This window comes from Muntiacus reevesi, chromosome 17 (assembly GCF_963930625.1).
Source record: "Muntiacus reevesi chromosome 17, mMunRee1.1, whole genome shotgun sequence".
In the NCBI taxonomy this organism is placed as follows: domain Eukaryota; kingdom Metazoa; phylum Chordata; class Mammalia; order Artiodactyla; family Cervidae; genus Muntiacus; species Muntiacus reevesi.
In genome coordinates, this window is record NC_089265.1 from 3470586 (window position 1) to 3488093 (window position 17508).

The following is a 17508-nucleotide window of genomic DNA, read 5'->3' on the forward strand; positions in this document are numbered from 1 at the left end:
CCGAGCTTTCTGTGCATTACAGTAGGTTCCCTCTAGCTGTCTGTTTTACACCTGGGAGTGTACATTTGCAATCCCAATCCCCCTATCCATCCCACCCTCCCCTTCTTGCCCTGTGGTAAGACAACCCCATCATTAGCTGCCTTTGAATTCCCTGACTCCAAAAATAGAAACCAAAAGAATTTGGAGACTTGTAAGCAATCTTCAGCAGTACCTTCAAAGCAGTTAATATAGTAGAAGACAAGTGAAATATCATGCTATAAAAAGTCTTTGCAGCAAAGCTGGTGATCGACAATGCCAACTGTGGTTTAAACACTCCCGAGAGCAGCAGACAGGAGAGGCTAAGAGCCCAGCCAGGGAGTGGCGGATGAAAGACGAGAAGCTTCACAATTAAAACCTTTATCCAGACAAGGAAATTGGCTATGATTCTTGAATGGGAATGATGACTAAAAATCACCAAAACCATGATAGATTATCAAGCTATTATATACCAACAAGCTCAAATCTGGCTTTCCAGTGCCTGTAACATTTTTTTTTCTTAAAGCAGCTCTAGGCTGAAAAAATTAATTCTGAAAACTGAATCTCAGATAGCTATCATTTTCACAGTTGTTATATAAGAAAGCATGTTAAGTAAAAGGTTATTGAGGTTATTTGAATGATAAATAAAATTCTATTGAAATAGTTTATTTTTGTCTCCAGAGGAATTTGAGGCTCTATGTGACAGGGTCTAGATCTGGAGTTTGTTTTTCTCACCTTTTATTTGGGTCAAATTAATCCAGGGTTTTGGGTTCTCTGGTGGCTCAGTGGTAAAGAATCCACCTACGAATACAGGAGACACAGGAGACCCGGGCTTGATCCCTAGGTTGAGAAGATCCACTGGAGGAGGAAATAGCAATTCACCCCAGTCTTCTGGCCTGGGAAATCCCATGGACAGAGGAGCCTGGCGCGCTACAGTCCATGGGGTCGCAGAGAGTCCGACACAAGTTAGCAAACTAAATAGCAACAACAATCCAGGGTTTGCTCTGTACTCTGTTAATACTATGATATTACATGTTGGTCTGTCAATTTTCCAAAGTTAATATTTTTATCCATCTTTACATTAGAGATGGAGAAGGGAATGGCAATTCACTGCAGTATTCTTGCCTGGAGAATTCCAAGGACAGAGAAGCCTGGCAGACTGCAATCCGTGGGGTCGCAAAGAGTCGGACACAACTGAGGGACTACTAACACAGTACCTTAGAGAATATTATATATATTCACTTGATTTCACATTTCTATAGTTATTCCTGTAGTTAAATAGACTATACATGTTTTTAAAGTAAAATTATGACCTCAAAAATACTTTAATAGATTGCATACAGATATTTTTAAAGTATATGAGTGTAATGCACTTTTAATGTAGTAAAACAACAATCCAAGAATATGAACTCTGAATTGTTTTATATGGATCATAGGAATTGGTAAGAAATAATTGCACATATGAAGCTATGTTTCTCAATGGCTAAATATATATCATTAGAATGTGGGTAAGATTTTAATCTTTGCCTGAGAAATGTGTACTTTCATGTGATTTTCGAGCCTATTAACTGCAGATGCTAAGGTAATAGTGCTATTTTCTGAAAGGATGTGTGTGTATGGAAGTGCTATTACATGGCTTGGGTTTTTGCCTCAGCCACTCCTGGGCTGTCCCATTACATGTAGCTCTGTGGTTGTATGGACCACATCTTGCCTCTCTTTGAACCATATCTGTCTAAATGTTTGCAAACCGAGGTTGTTTTGCAGGTTTCTCAAGCCTATGACTGCATCTCATTGTCCCCTGAAGGCACTTCTGTGCTTTTGAAATGTTTCTTAACCCAGACTTCTGGTTTGCTGTCTCTCCTTTAGCTTTTTGGAAGCATTTACCATGATATCCCTGGATTCCATCACCTTGACTCTCAGCATGTGGCTTCCTCAACAAAAGTAATTTGCTGTGATGGCTTTTAAACTATGGGCTTGGATGTGCTTCCTTACAGTAAGAATCATGCCTCATCCAGAAGTTGACTGGAAAGTAGCTCTCTCCACTGATGAGTTTTATGTAATATAAAATAATTATGAAAAATTATTACTTTCATTGCACTATTTATGCCTCACAAATTAAAATAGGGTTGAAAGGTTACTTTTTTACTTTGATACTTTTTGTGATGCTCATTTATATTATATAATTGAGGATACCAGAGAGAAACATTAGTGACAAAAGTAAAAATAATCCACAATCTGAAGAAGGGCTTCTGGTGGTTGGATGGGGACCACCCTTCCTCAGGAGAGACACGAGGGTGTCATTGTCATAGCTCTCAATTAGCGCTTGGTGTAACTTCGAAACAAGATGCTTTCAGAAAGCAGACTGGATGGAGAGAGTTACTCTAGAGCTTTGTTATCCTGGCTCTTCCTCATTCCTAAACTTTTCCCCAGGAATTCTGTCATCTCTTACAAATTGAAGAAGCAGATAATTATTTTCTATTTCCACATGTTTAGGTAAATGTTTCATTTTCCTGTATTTTTCACTTGAATGTGCTAAATATAATTTGTACTAAATATAATTCAAGAAAATATTGTTATAAGCTTGCAAGATTAGCATTATGTATTATAAATTCATCACCACTAATAATATTTATCCCACTTTAGATGAACAAGAAATTTGTGATGAAAACTATTTTATTTCACTTTAATTTGTGAATGGTTCCATATTTGATTAGAGTTTGAATTTCTGACCATAGAATCTATTTAATAAGTCAGCAAGGTATGGTCAATTTACATTTTTTATACCTGTTTTTAGTTATATTTTGGGCTTCCCTGGTGGCTCAGATGATAAAGAATCAGCCTACAATGCAGGAGACCTGGATTCAATCCTTGGTTTAGGACTATCCCTTGGAGGAGGGCATGGCAACCCACTCCAGCATTCTTGCCTGGAGAATCCCCACAGACAGAGAAGCCTGGCAGACTACAGTTCATGGTGTTGCAAAGAAATCAGGCATGACTGAGTGACTAAGCATACATATCTGTTTTCAAAAAGTAATTGTCACTGAGTATATATAAATTATATTGCTGTCATTGTCTGTGTTTTGGCATCAAATTTAACATTATTTTTCTATAATTTAGAAATGTTTCCTCAATAGTTTGTCAGATTTTTCTCATTCATCTCTTATCTCAGATTTGAGACAATCTAACAACACACAATAATTATGATTATATTCATTCAATAATTATTTTAATGTATTTAGTTTGTTAGACGGTTTCCCTGGTGGCTTAGACAGTAAAGAACCTGCCAGCCAATGCAGGAGCCTGAGTTTGATCCCTGGATCCAGAAGACCCCCTGGAGAAGGGAATGACAACCCACTCCACTATTCGTGCTTAGAGAACCCAGTGAACAGAGGAATCTGATGGACTACAGTCCATGGGGTCACAAAGAGTCAGATACAATTCAGTGATTTGCTGCTGCTGATTATAAGATTATACCTACCTCCAGTTCATCCCACCCCTCATCTGTGCTTTGCTCTCAGAATTTTCCACTTGACAGGCAGGTGCCAGGTGTGTTTAAATACAGGGCTAATCCAAAGCAGTGTGAGAAATGCAACTAACCTCAGCGTGGCTACTGTTAGACCCCTTGTCTTGTTTAAAGTATGGTTTTAATCTCAATGTTAGTAAAAGTCAAGGTATATGCTTTATTTTTTTAAGGTAAACCTCTCTTGGTTCTAGGTATTAAATCAGTTTTTTTCTAATTATTTATTTTAATGGGAGGCTAATCACTTCACATTATTGTAGTGGCTCCTGCCTACATTGACATGAATCAGCCGTGGGTATACATGTGCTCCCCATCCTGAACCCCCCTCCCGCCTCCCTCCCCATCCCATCCCTCAGGGTCATCCCAGTGTACCAGCTCTGAGCACCCTGTCTCATGCATCCAACCTGGACTGGTAATCTGTTTCACATATGGTTACATACATGTTTTGATGCTATTCTCTCAAATCATCTCACCCTCGCCTTCTCCCACAGAGTCCAAAAGTTTGTTCTTTATCTCTGTGTCTCTTTCGCTGTCTCACATATAGGGTCATCATTAACATCTTTCTAAATTCCATATATATGTATTAATATACTGTATTGGTGTTTTTATTTCTGACTTACTTCACTCTGTATAATAGGCTCCAGTTTCATCCACCTCATTAGAACTGATTCAAATGCATTCTTTTTAATAGCTGAGTAATATTCCATTGTGTATATGTACCACAGCTTTCTTAACCATTCATCTGCCGATGGACATCTAGGTTGCTTCCATGTCCTAGCTGTTGCAAACAGTGCTGCGATGAACATTGGGGTACATGCGTCTCTTGCAATTCTGTTTTCCTCAGCATGTATGCCCAGCAGTGGGATTGCTGGGTCGTATGGCAGTTCTATTTCCAGTTTTTAAGGAATCTCCACACTGTTCTCCATAGTGGCTGTACTAGTTTGCATTCCCACTATCAGTGTAAGATGGTTCCCTTTTCTCTGCACCTTCCGCAGCATTTATTGTTTGTAGACTTTTGGTAGCAGCCATTCTGCTGGTGTGAGATGGTACCTCATTGTGGTTTTGATTTGCATTTCTCTGATCATGAATGATGCTGAGCATCTTTTCATGTGTTTGTTAGCCATCTGTGTGTCTTCTCTGGAGAAATGTCTGTTTAGTTCTTTGGCTCATTTTTTAATTGGGTCATTTATTTTTCTGGTATTAAATTGGGTTTTAGTGATATATAGTGCTCAGGTTTTATTTTTGTTTTTCAAACCATGTCTAAAATGTTATGTGATCAAAATCCTTGAACCAAAATGCATTTCAGTTGACAAAAATTAATATTTTACTTAACTTGATCTCTTTTATAATTTTGGCCCTATACTCTATCTTTCATATTTTGCATATATTTAAAGTGCACCTTTTCAAAATCACAAGTCCATCCAGAAATAGCCTGTCTATAGATTCTAAGAGGTGGAAATAATGTGCTGTTATTAGATAAATATTTCTTTATTTACTTATCAGTTATTTTGGTCTATTGGAAAAGACTACAGAGGATTTGTTAGAATCTCAAGCTTTGCATTAGAAATCTTAGATTTCAATGCAATTTCAATCATGCAGTGAGTTCATCTGCCTTAAACATCACTATTAACTTCTTTGAACTCTAATTAGCCTCTGCATATTAACCTCCAGGGCTGAATGTCCAGGAATATTCACAGAAACCCTAGGTCTTACAAAGACACCGAGGTTCAAAGGATAGAGGAGAGAGACATAGCTGGAGCTCTTGTTTCTGGAGAAGCCTGAATCCCTCAAGCAGAGATTCTAAATGTCCCTTTCACTCTTGTTGGGATTAATTTTAGATTGGCACACTGCGGTGTGGCCACCTCTGAGATACCAGTTAATGGATGCAATAAATATTTATGATTCTTTCCCTGCCTAGAACTTCCTAATGATTGGAGATGTTTACTCTTGCCTCCATCATAAAATTATATTTCTCTTACTTCGGTGATATTGCATTCTCATATTCTTCCTGCATCTCTGGTTTTTTTTTTTTTTTCCCCCCTCCATATGCCTCTTCTTACTTGTCACCTGACATCTAATCATTAGACTGAATCAGTGCTCAATCAAGGTCTGTCTTTACTTTGCACTGTTCTTTGTCTATGTAAATGACCTCATTTTTTGCTAGTATATTAATTGTTTATTTGACTGTTACCTCTCCTGTGAACCTAAGGTTTCTATGTTCAGTGTTTGTCCAAGACTAACTCAGTGCAATTGTGTGAACCAAAATGGTGAAACTCATTCTTGAAGTTTGGTCCTTTATTGCAATCTGCTCACAGTCAATCCTGTCTCCCCCTTGCCTTCACATGTGTTCATGCTTGTCTTACCAACTTTGCTTAACCTTAGATCTGGGTTCCGTTTTCTCCTGCCAAAGTCTCTTCCTCTAGTAGGAAGATTGAACTTCCATTGCAAGTCCAATCTGCAACACATCTGTTTGTTCACAACTACTTTAAAAATAAAATCCAAATTTCTTAATTTGTCAAATCCCAATTATTTAATTGACAAGATTCCCTGTTGGCTCAATTGTAAAGAATCTGCCTGCAATCTAGAAGGGGTGGCTTCGATCCGTGGGTTGGAAAGATGCCCTGGAGAAGGAAATGGCAACCCACTCCAGCATTATTTCCTAGAAAATCCCACGGGCAGAGAAACCTGGCAGGCTGCAGTCCATGGGTTGCAAAGAGTCAGACACAACTGAGCAACTAAACAGCAACAACAATTATTTAATTCCTACACAACTTTTCATCTTTCTCCTCATGTTCATGATGATCTAGCCAAGTGTTTTACTCTGACCTGCTCCAAATCAACAAGCTCTTCTCTACTCCCTTCTCCTGTCAGCTGTCTTTTACTCATCTTTCAAGTCTCAACAAAATGTCTTTTCCCCTGAGAAAACACTACTGTACCTGTAATCCTAACTAGATTTTTTCTTTTCCTCCATGTTTGTATTTTGATGTTTCCTTCATCAAAGGCCATGCTTTGCATTTGTACATGCATTTTGGGTTTATGGCATACCAATCCCCACCTCTACTAAGCTTCCTGAGTCTTAGGTGATCAGTTACCAGTTTCTCTGTCCAAAATCTGGTCCACATATAAGTTTCTGATATTAGAGATGAAGATGATAACACTTGATTCATTGAGTAGAGGTAAAATTAGATGAGATGTTTGAGTGTCTAGCAAAGCTGTCATATCACAAGCCTTCTACAACTTTATGTATTTATGAGGAATAGTCCTGTGCCAAGGCATTCAGTTTTTAAGAATAGAGGCAATTATTTCAGAAGGGTGAAAACATGAATTTCAAGCCACTCTGCTAGTTTTCAAAGCTTGGCTTTGCTAACTTTAGCTGTGCCTTTGTGGGGACATTACTCTGCAACTCTCCGTCTTCATTTCCTTAGTTTTAAAACAGAAATACCAGTTTCTGATAAATTCCTATATCTAAGGTACATAGTGGGCTTCCCATGTGACTCAGTGGTAAAGAATCCACCTTCCAGTGTAGGAGCCACAGGAGACATGGGTTTGATCCTTCTGTAAGGAAGATCCCTGGAGGAGGAAATGGCAACCCTCTCCAGTATTCTTGCCTGGGAAATCCCATGGACAGAGGATCCTGGAGGGCTACAGTCAGACATGACTGAAGACAGCACATAAACACACACACACACACACACACACACACACACACATGGTACATAGTACAGTGATTGATACATATGTATTGAGAAGTCAATGTACATCAATTTTATTATACTTATGAATTATTTTGCCTGTTTAACAAATATTTAGAAACTTTTATTCTATGAATATTGACAGTTCTTAAACTGTCTTCTGAAAACTTTCCATTTTCTCTCTGCATTTTTCCTCTAACTTTCTCTTGTTTTATTCTATATTAAAGTTTTTTCCATCCATGACAGGGATTCAGGTTTCCTTTTTCCTGCACAGTCCTCTCAGGTTTTTTGCTAACAGTTATTGCAGTGAAATTCCCAGAATGAATTATGACTTCATTTGATTCTCTCCAGAATGTCATTGTTTGGCTCAGCAAAATGTGTCTGGTTCTTCTTGAGGCACTTTGAAATCTCTGCTGCTTAAATTTTTCTACTGTTCCAGGACCTTAATCCTGTCAACTCATTTAAAAGTCTCTCCCTTAGTCTGAAAATATCTTACAAAATTACAGCTCAAGCTTCTAAAATTGCATTAATCTGCTGGTGTTGAACTGCAGAGATTCCTAAGCCAAGTTCATCCCACACACAGACCGCAGATGCCATCAGGGTCCATTCTGACAGGTGTCTTTGTCTTCCTCTCCCACGCATTACACTTCCTTTGCAGAAAATGGCATCTTAATCAGCATCTGCTAAGTGCACTCTTTCAAGTCACTTTCTTAACGCCCACGTTTTCTGTTCAATCTAGAATACTGAAATTAGCATGCTCCCTCCCAAAATTCTTAGCCCTCTTCAGTGTTTAAAACTATAATTTTCAACTCATAGCCACATCATAGGAAGATTGAAATGTGGTTATTAATTGAAAAAAAAATCTTTAATATCTTCTTTTGGGCTTTCCTGGTTTTCCGATGGTTAAGAATTCTCCTTGCTTATGCAGGGAACACAGTTTGATCTCTGGTCCAAGAAAATTCCACATGCTCCAGGGCAACTAGCTGAGCCTGTGCTCTGGAGCTGGCAAGCTACAGCTACTGAGCCTGTGGGCCACCCGGCTGACGCCCGCGCTCCCCAAGAAGACGTCCACACTGCTGACGCCTGCACTCCCAGAGCCCATGCTCCCCAACAAGAGGTCATCAGAATGAGAAGCCCACGTGCTGCAACTGGAGAGTAGTCCCCACTCTCTGCAACTAGAGAAAGCCTGCGTGCAGCAATGAAGATCCAGTACAGACAAAAATAAATAAGCAAAATTTTTAAAAAGTCTAAAAATAAGTAATTGAGCACATATATATATATATATATATATATATTAATTGAGCACATATATATATACATATATATATATACTAAAAATTCTACCTTTTTGAAAAATATTTACTTCTACCCCAAATCTTGAGAGTATATCCAGCCTTCACTGAGAAATAAGTGTTATTCCTTGAGTAGATAGTGCAGTGGTCATACAGGACATCTCTAATGCATGTACTATCTCTAGACTATATGCAATGAATTTATTTTTTAAGAATTAAGGACATAGCCTTCTTTTGTAGGTATTTTTTCAAGATCTCATATGTCTATTTCTATTATGTGAAGACAAAAGACACTGAATATATATACACATGAAAACACTTCTGCTACTATCCCTTATTGTTACAGCATCTACAGTTCTTTGTGTACTTAATGAATACTGAGTCTTGAGTACCTGGCAATTTGCAAGTTACTTTACAAATATTCTTCCTTTTATTTTTCACCATACAAAACTATTATGATTAAGTTTGTTATTGCTATAAGAAACTAAAAATCAAAGTAGTTAATGTGTCTAATCTTATAAAATGAATAGATTGAAAACCTGGTTTGAAAAAATTTCTGTTGTCAAGTTTGTGGTAGGTGCTATAGTGACTCCCACAGAAGTCCAAAGCCTAATCCCAGGATCTGTGGATGTGTTACATTGCACAGCAAAGGGAATTAATGCCACTGATTGGATTTAGGTTGCTAATCAGCTAGACTTAATTTAGGGAAATTATCCTGGATTATTCAGGTGTGCCCAGTGTACTCATAGGGTCCTTAAAAGTAGACAAGAAAGTAATTTTGTATATTAAAAGGACTCTACATAGCTAATAATGAGGCAGAAAGAGTCCACTGACCAGGAATTCAGATCTTCTTGAAGCTGGGAAAGACAAAGGAAATGATTTGACCCCAGAGCCTCTAGAAGGAACACACCACCCAGCAGATGAGATGATTTTAGGACTCCTGACCTCAGAAAATTACACTAATACATGTGTATTCAATCCTTGTGTCAGGAAGATCCTCTAGAGGAGGAAATGGCAACCCATTCCAGTATTCTTGCCTGGGAAATCTTACGATAAGAGGTGCCTGGAGGACTACAGTCCATGGGGTGGCAAAGTGTTGGACATGACTTAGGAACTGAGCGCACACACACACACACACACACACACACACATGCACGTGCACACACACGTGCACACACATGCAGTGCACACACACATACACAGGCACACACATACATATGCACACACATTCGCACACACACATGTGCACACACATGCACATGCACACACATGCACGTGTACACACACATACACATGCTCGCGCACACACACATTGCTTAAGCCAACACATGTGTGATGATTCGTTACAGTACCAGGAAACTAACATGAAGACTTCAGTTATATGTAACTTTTGATTATCAAGGAAGGCCTATTTTAAAATGGCAAGTACTTAGAGACGATGAAATGCAGGGCTCACATCATGTGAGAAAAACAAAGAATAGAGATGCTAAAATCAATTGGTATCAACTTTTCTGATTGCTCCTATTGCCTTTTCAATTGAAATATAAAACTAAACTTCATCAGAAGTAGCCTACCTTTGTTTTTCCTCTTCCTGCCGTCACAGGATGCTAAAGCTGTTACAATGGTTTGTTCCTTTTGATCAGCATATTTTCTTCTCTCTGATCTATACTATCACTCTTATGTTTACACAGCATATCAGAGTGACCTACTTTAAGCAGAGAAAATATTGTTTTCTGAATATTTCCACTGGTTATTCTTCATTGACTACACTAAAGCGTTTAACTGTGTGGATCACTACAAACTGTGGGAAATTATTAAAGAGATAAGAATACCAGAATACCTTACATGTCTCCTGAGAAATCTGTATGCAGGTCAAACAGCAGCAGTTAGAACTGGACTTGGAAGAGCAGACTGGTTCAAAACTGGAAAAGGAGTATGTCAAAGCTGTATATTGTCACCCTGTTTATTTAAATTATATGCAGAGTACATCATGCAAAATGCCAGGCTGGATGAAGCACAAGTTGGAATCAAGATTGCCAGCAGAAATATCAATAACCTCAGATATGCAGATGACACCACCCTAACAGCCATTGTCTTCATTACCTCCACCATAGTAAGATAACAGGGAGGGAACAGAGACCAGCCCCTCAACATAAAATTGGATTAGAAATTTACTAAGCATTGCCCTGCCCGTCAGAACAAGACTCAGATTCTCCCTCAGTCAGTCTCTCCCATCATGAAACTTCCATAAGCTTTTTTTTTTTTTTCATTTATTTTTATTAGTTGGAGGCTAATTACTTTACAATATTGTAGTGGTTTTTGTCATACATTGACATGAATCAGCCATGGATTTCCATAAGCTTCTTATACTTCTCCATCAGGGGGCAGACAGACTGACAATCACAGTCACAGAAAACTAACCAATCTAATCACATGGACCACATAGTTTCATAGTTATCATAGTTTATGCCATCCAACCATTTCATCCTCTGTCATCCCCTTCTTCTGCTGCCTTCAATCGTTCCCAGCATCAGGGTCTTTTCAAATGAGTCAGCTCTTCACATCAAGTGGCCCAAGGATTGGAGTTTCAGCTTAAACATCAGTCCTTCTAATGAATATCCAGGACTGATCTCCTTTAGGATGGACTGTTTGGATCTCCTTGCAATCCAAGGGACTCTCAACAGTCTTATCTAACACCACAGTTCAAAAGCTTCAATTGTTGACATGCAGTTCAAGAAGCAACAGTTAGAACTGGACATGGAACAACAGACTGGTTCCAAATCAGGAAAGGAGTATGTCTAGGCTTTATATTGTCACCCTGCTTTTTTAACTTATATGCAGAGTACATCATAAGAAATGCTGGGCTGGATGAAGCACAAGCTGCAATCAAGATTTCTGGGAGAAATATCAATAACCTCAGATATGCATATGACACCACCCTTATGGCAGAAAGCAAAGAAGAACTAAAGAGACTTTTGATGAAGCTGAAGTAGGGGAATGAAAAAGTTGGCTTAAAACTTAAAATTCAGGAAACTAAGATTTTGTTCCATCACTTTATGGCAAATAGATGGAGAAACAGTGGAAACTGTGACAAACTATTTTCTGGGCTCCAAAATCACTGCAGATGGTGATGGCAGCCATGAAATTGAAAGACGCTTACTCCTTGGAAGGAAAGTTATGACCAACCTAGACAGCATATTAAAAAGCAGAGACATTACTTTGCCATGGCATTAAGACATTCTCTCGTTAGAAGAAAAAGTATGACAAACTTAGAGAGCTTATTAAAGAGCAGAGACATTATTTTTCTGACAAATATCCATCTAGTCAAAGCTATGGTTTTTCCAGTAGTCATGTATGGATGTGAGAGTTGGACTATAAAGAAAGCTGAGTGCTGAAGAATTGATGCCTTTGAACTGTGGTATTGGAGAAGACTTTTGAGAGTCCCTTGGACTGCAAGGAGATCCAACCAGTCCATCCTAAAGGAAATCGGTCCGGAATATTCATTGGAAAGACTGATGTTGAAGCTGAAACTCCAATACTTTGGCCATCTGATGCAAAGAACTGTTTCTTTGAAAAGACCCAGATGCTGGGAAACAGTGAAGGTGGCAGGAGAAGGGAACAACAGAAGATGAGATGGTTGAATGGCATCATGGGCTCAATGGACATGAGTTTGAATAAATTCCGGGATTTGGTGATGAACAGACAGACCTTGCATTCTGCTGTCCATGGGGTTGCAGAGTCGGAAAGGACTGAGTGACTGAACTGGACTAAACTGAGCTATTACTTTTAAATCTAATCTTTCAAATTCTAAATAATCAGCCAGTTTATTTTAAACAGATCAAGGATCATTATCTTTAACAATTAGATTTTCTCTTGGTGGAACTTTCTAGCTACCTTCCCCATTTTGTTCCTTTTGTGGAATTTAACATCAACTAGCTATTCCCTTATCCCTTATTCATTCATTTATTGATTCAAAAAAATATACTGTAACTCTGATGTACCATGCTCTGACTTAATGCTGAGGCTGTGCTGATAAAATAAAGCTGAGTATTTTCATGAGTCATGTCAATCATTGTTGTTTAGTTGCTAAGTCATGTCCAACTCTTTTGCAATCCTGGGATTGCAGCCCACCAGGTTCTGCCATCCATGAGATTTCTCAGGCAAGACTACTGGAGTGCGTTCTCATTTCCTTCTCCAAGGGATCTTCCCAACTTGGGGATGGAACCCAGGTCTCCTGTGTCTCCTGCATTGCAGGTGATTCTTTAACACTGAGCCACCTGGGAAGCCCTATTGAATCATTAGCTTATTATAAATCAATGAGAATTCAAGTATGAGGTCTTAGACACAGAGTGTCAAGGACTTCCATGAAATATATTAAATATTATTCAGAGTTAACATTCTTAACTTTAATGTTTTAATCAGAATCTCTTGGGAAATAAATGGTCTGCAATTCAGTTACTTTTTCTACTGGAGAGAGATCCCTGGAAAAGAATAAAGATATGGGAACTCGTCCAATCCGCTTTGTAAACATTCCAGGAAAATATTTGAAAACATAACAGATGTTTATATCTATAGAACGTTTCATCACCATGTCTCTGATATTTACAGTTGCCTATTAAAAAATTAAATCTGCAGGTTTTTGAGTCATGAAAAATGTTCTCAAAAAATGTTTTGAGTCCTGAAAAGTATTCCATCATCCTTATAAGCATCTGAACATAATGTGAAGATGTCTCATCGCACAAATTGCTCTTCCTGTCATAGAAATGACTGAAAACCTCACTGAGAAACCTCTGATAGTCTGTATAAAACACACATGATGGGAGAATTAGGAGGAAGAAAGACCCAGGGGCTTGTTGAAAGGCTGTCTTCCTGCCTTGACTATGCCTGAGGTTATATCACTGAAATCATCAGTAAAGCTTGGAAGTGGCAGAGATGTCTGATCTATACGTCTGCTTTGATGATCTGATCCGATCCCTTGTGGTATGTCACCAATAAAAACAGAAGCAAAAAGCTTTACTATGGTAATAAAGAAAGATTGAAAGAGTCCTTCCACTGAGAACATAGGAAAGAAAGAAAAGTTATAAAATTGCAGTCATCTCAAAATAAAAAAAGACATTTGGATGGAAGGTACCAAAAATACTGATTTCAATGATCATACAAAACTGAATACTGAATCAAAATGTATAAGTTGGAGGAATGACAGCAATACTTTACCATCTTTTAATTTACGTTGAAACTTTGTATATGAAAGTTTTTCCAAGTAGAATATAAGTAGCAGTGGAGTAAATTCAGAGCTCTGAGCACGAGGGCTGTGCTCGGTCACTTCACTTGTGTCTGACTCCTTGCCACTCCATGGACTGTAACCTGCCAGGCCCGTCTGTCCATGGGATTCTCCAGGCAAGAACAGTGCAGTCAGTGGGTTGCCATACCCTCCTCTCTCTGAGCACACATAAACCCAAATGGGGTGTATTGAAAATCGTATGTGTTTAGCTTAGTATTGCCTTGTTGATTAGACCAATGAAAAAGATTATAATATGCACCTGGGAATATAGGAGCAAAGAACCTTTGAACAAAGAACTTTTTGAGTATATAAAAATAAATTAATTACAGTGTATTAAGGACGCAGTTTGTTTTTCATATCATTTCTTTATATGGTTTTCTTTATATATATTGTTCCTTTGTTTCAACATAGACATTAAAAAAAAAACCTCTCGTATGAATAGAGACAGATTAGAGGAAGAATAGGATGATTCAGTTCCAACAACTGTTTACATCAGTTTTCAAGAAAGCAAATTTCCAAGGAAATTTGACATTCTGGCCATACTATATCAAAGCTAATAGGGTAGCATCTGAATTAACCACGGTCAGGAAAGGGTGGTGATGGAGTCAGAAGGTAGGATGCACGGTCCCCTTTCCCGTGAGTCCCTATCAGGGGAAGGGATGGAACAGTTCACTCCCTGTCGAGGTACCAGGTGGAAGAGGGCCACCATGTCTCAGAATCTCAAGACCTGTTCTCTCTTCTCTTAACGTGGGTGAGTTTTGATTTGGACTCTTGTGTTCAGCAGATATTTGCAGGAACTTGGCTCAAATTCATAAAATGAGTGAGCTCATGAGTGCTGGTTCTTTCTGCCAAAGATGGGGTTTGATAATGGTGGATGTCTCTTTTGGGGACACCAACGTCAGAAAACGAGTTATCTTGTAGGAGGCTTTGCTTTGGTCTCAACTTCTGGATATTTGTTCCCCCTGGTGGAAAGTTGTGGGGAGATTTCGGGTGGGCAGAGACTGTCTTTCCAGAAGACAGTGGGGACAGAGCTGATGGTATTAACAGGAAAACTGTCTCAGGAAAGCATGGTGATGCCCTGTTGCCTCTCTCTTCACAAAGTCTCCTCTATACAAATATTTGACAGAGAGTGAGGATAGGAGCATTTGATTTTGCTGTATAGTAAAAACTAACACAACACTGTAAAGCAACTATGCTCCAATAAATTATTTCTTTAAAAGATCTTCAACAACAGAGTGAACAGATAGCGAGTTAGAAGTGCAGAGCAGAATCTGCTTCCTGAAACAGTCATGTGGCATTTTCTAGAGTCAAGTTTATTTTGTTTCCCGTGTGTGATTTTTGGTAAATTTGATGCATATTTTCTGGCTAATAAAAAGCTAGTTTAGTGATGAATAGTTCTGAGACTACTTTCAAGCAGGTGTCAGAAATTCTACTTTGATCATTTCTAGCTCACAGAGGACAGTGCTAATATTTTCTTCTCCCAACCCTGGGACAGTTTCATCATTAACCACACATCCTAAAACTGAATTCAATCACAAAGAGCTAAAATGACAATGTTTACTGTGGTTAGAGGTTTATGGCGGAGGATGACACAAATCAAGTAATCAATGAAAGGAAATAAGAGTCCAAAATAGTACAATTAAAATCCCAAATAGCCATCAATACATTGCAAATGAGTAAGCGATCGAGGGTGCCAGTGTTCAGCCTTCTACACTGTGCAACCTACCACTTAGCACAAACATGATCTCTGACTTGGCAGATTTAGAGCAGTTTTATTATCCTAAAGATTGTCCTACACAATTTCTGGAGTGCATGTGCTCCACTTCAGATACAACTGATTGGCTATGTGATGGAATGTCCTTATGAAAATGCAAAGACGTGTGTGTGTGTGTGTGTGTGTGTGTGTGTGTGTGTGTGTGTGTGTGTGTGTGTAATAGGTGAGAAGATTAAATGGGTATAATACTTGCCCATATTAATGATTCAAATGATAAATATTCAACAGAGAGAAAAAATAGAAAAAAATAAATAGAAAACTTTGTGAGATTAAATAGGACCCTATTTTCAGGGGAAAATAAAATTAGACAAACGGAACATTATACAGAGATTAAAGGAAAATCAAGATTAGTCAAAAACACCAAAAAAATTAGATAAATCTCAACATACTTTCTTGAATTTGAGCTGTTTTCATAAAAAGATATCACACCGGTTTTAAAATGGGAAAACATAACTTCATAAAGAAAGGCAATCAGATGAGTATCTTTAAAAAAAAACAAACTGATCACAAGGGAATAGACATGTAGGCTTTGCAGTGACGGATTATGACCTAAAAAGCAGACATGAGGGCAGTGAATCTTCATATTGGAAGACTGTAGAAAGATATATTGGAATATGTGTAAAATTAGACAACATCCCATCCACGAACCATCTCTGTGGAATTCATCTCAGGAAAATACCTAGTCAGGAAAAAACAAATACAAAGTGAAAAATAAAAATAGTCTTAAAATGAAAGTCAGTACATTTTCCAAAGATTTAGTATTTGGAAGTAGTAGTAAGAAAGGGCAGACAAATAAAAGTGAATTAAATATCTCCAAACTCTCATATCAATGATGAAAAACACATGTTGGGAAAAACTGTGAAAGTATGTAAAATAAAAAGGCAATTAACAGTAAGCAGGGAGGTGTAACAGAATGTTCAAATTCATGGATATGAAACAATATAGATAAAGTTTGAAAAATCATTAAGTTAAGGGACTTTAAGAGATAATAAAAATAATAACTGTTCTGCTTTACTGTCTGTAGATTGACTTGTCCTACACCAGAGCCCCTGGTTTGAATGACTGACATACTAGGGGATTTGTTAAATATAAGAAAAAATAAATATGACAGATAAGTCATAACCCAACTTATTAGACATTATATTTAATGAGAATTCCTTTGTTAAAAATATGCTCTCACATTGGATTCTCCCTTTATTCTCAGAAATAACACAGCTAAGATTAATAAAAAAGAAAGTACCAAATAAAATGAAGAGAAAAATATAGAATATTATAAATTAAAAAGAAAAAAAAAGCAGTTTTGAAAATATTAACCAACCCCTAAATAAGGTCAAAGAAATAGAAGGAATTAAGATTCATATTTTCAAAGGTAAAGCATAATCTTTTGAAATATGTAGCACTGTGATGAAATAATGTCCCCTTCACTAGATCCCTTCACATCCCAATCCTAGAACTGGAAAACCAAACTCCGTGTTTGCACATATTTAAAGATATTAACAAAATAATACAAAACATGAAAAAGCAACACACAGTGGAACTAGACTGATTATTGAGGTTCCAGAAGTCAAGAAAGAATTAGAAATAATATGATAGAAATTATGTCAGAAACAAATGCTATTGTTGAAAGAACACAAAACAACAGCAACAACAAAATAATGCCTTCAGACAAATAGTAAAAGATAAGATACAAAGTAACCATAAAATGGAAGAAAAGAAACCAGTTTAAGGGGAAAATAGGCAAGCTATTACACTTAGAATAAAGGGAAATTAAACATACAGAAAATAGGATAATAAGAACCAGAAGAAAAAAATCAAAGCAAGAAAACAGTATATATATTAAAAGCTATCATTTTTTTAAAAATTCTGCAGATAAAACAATACTATTTTTAAACTACATATTTAGAAAAAAAGACTATGTGCCTGGAAATATTGAC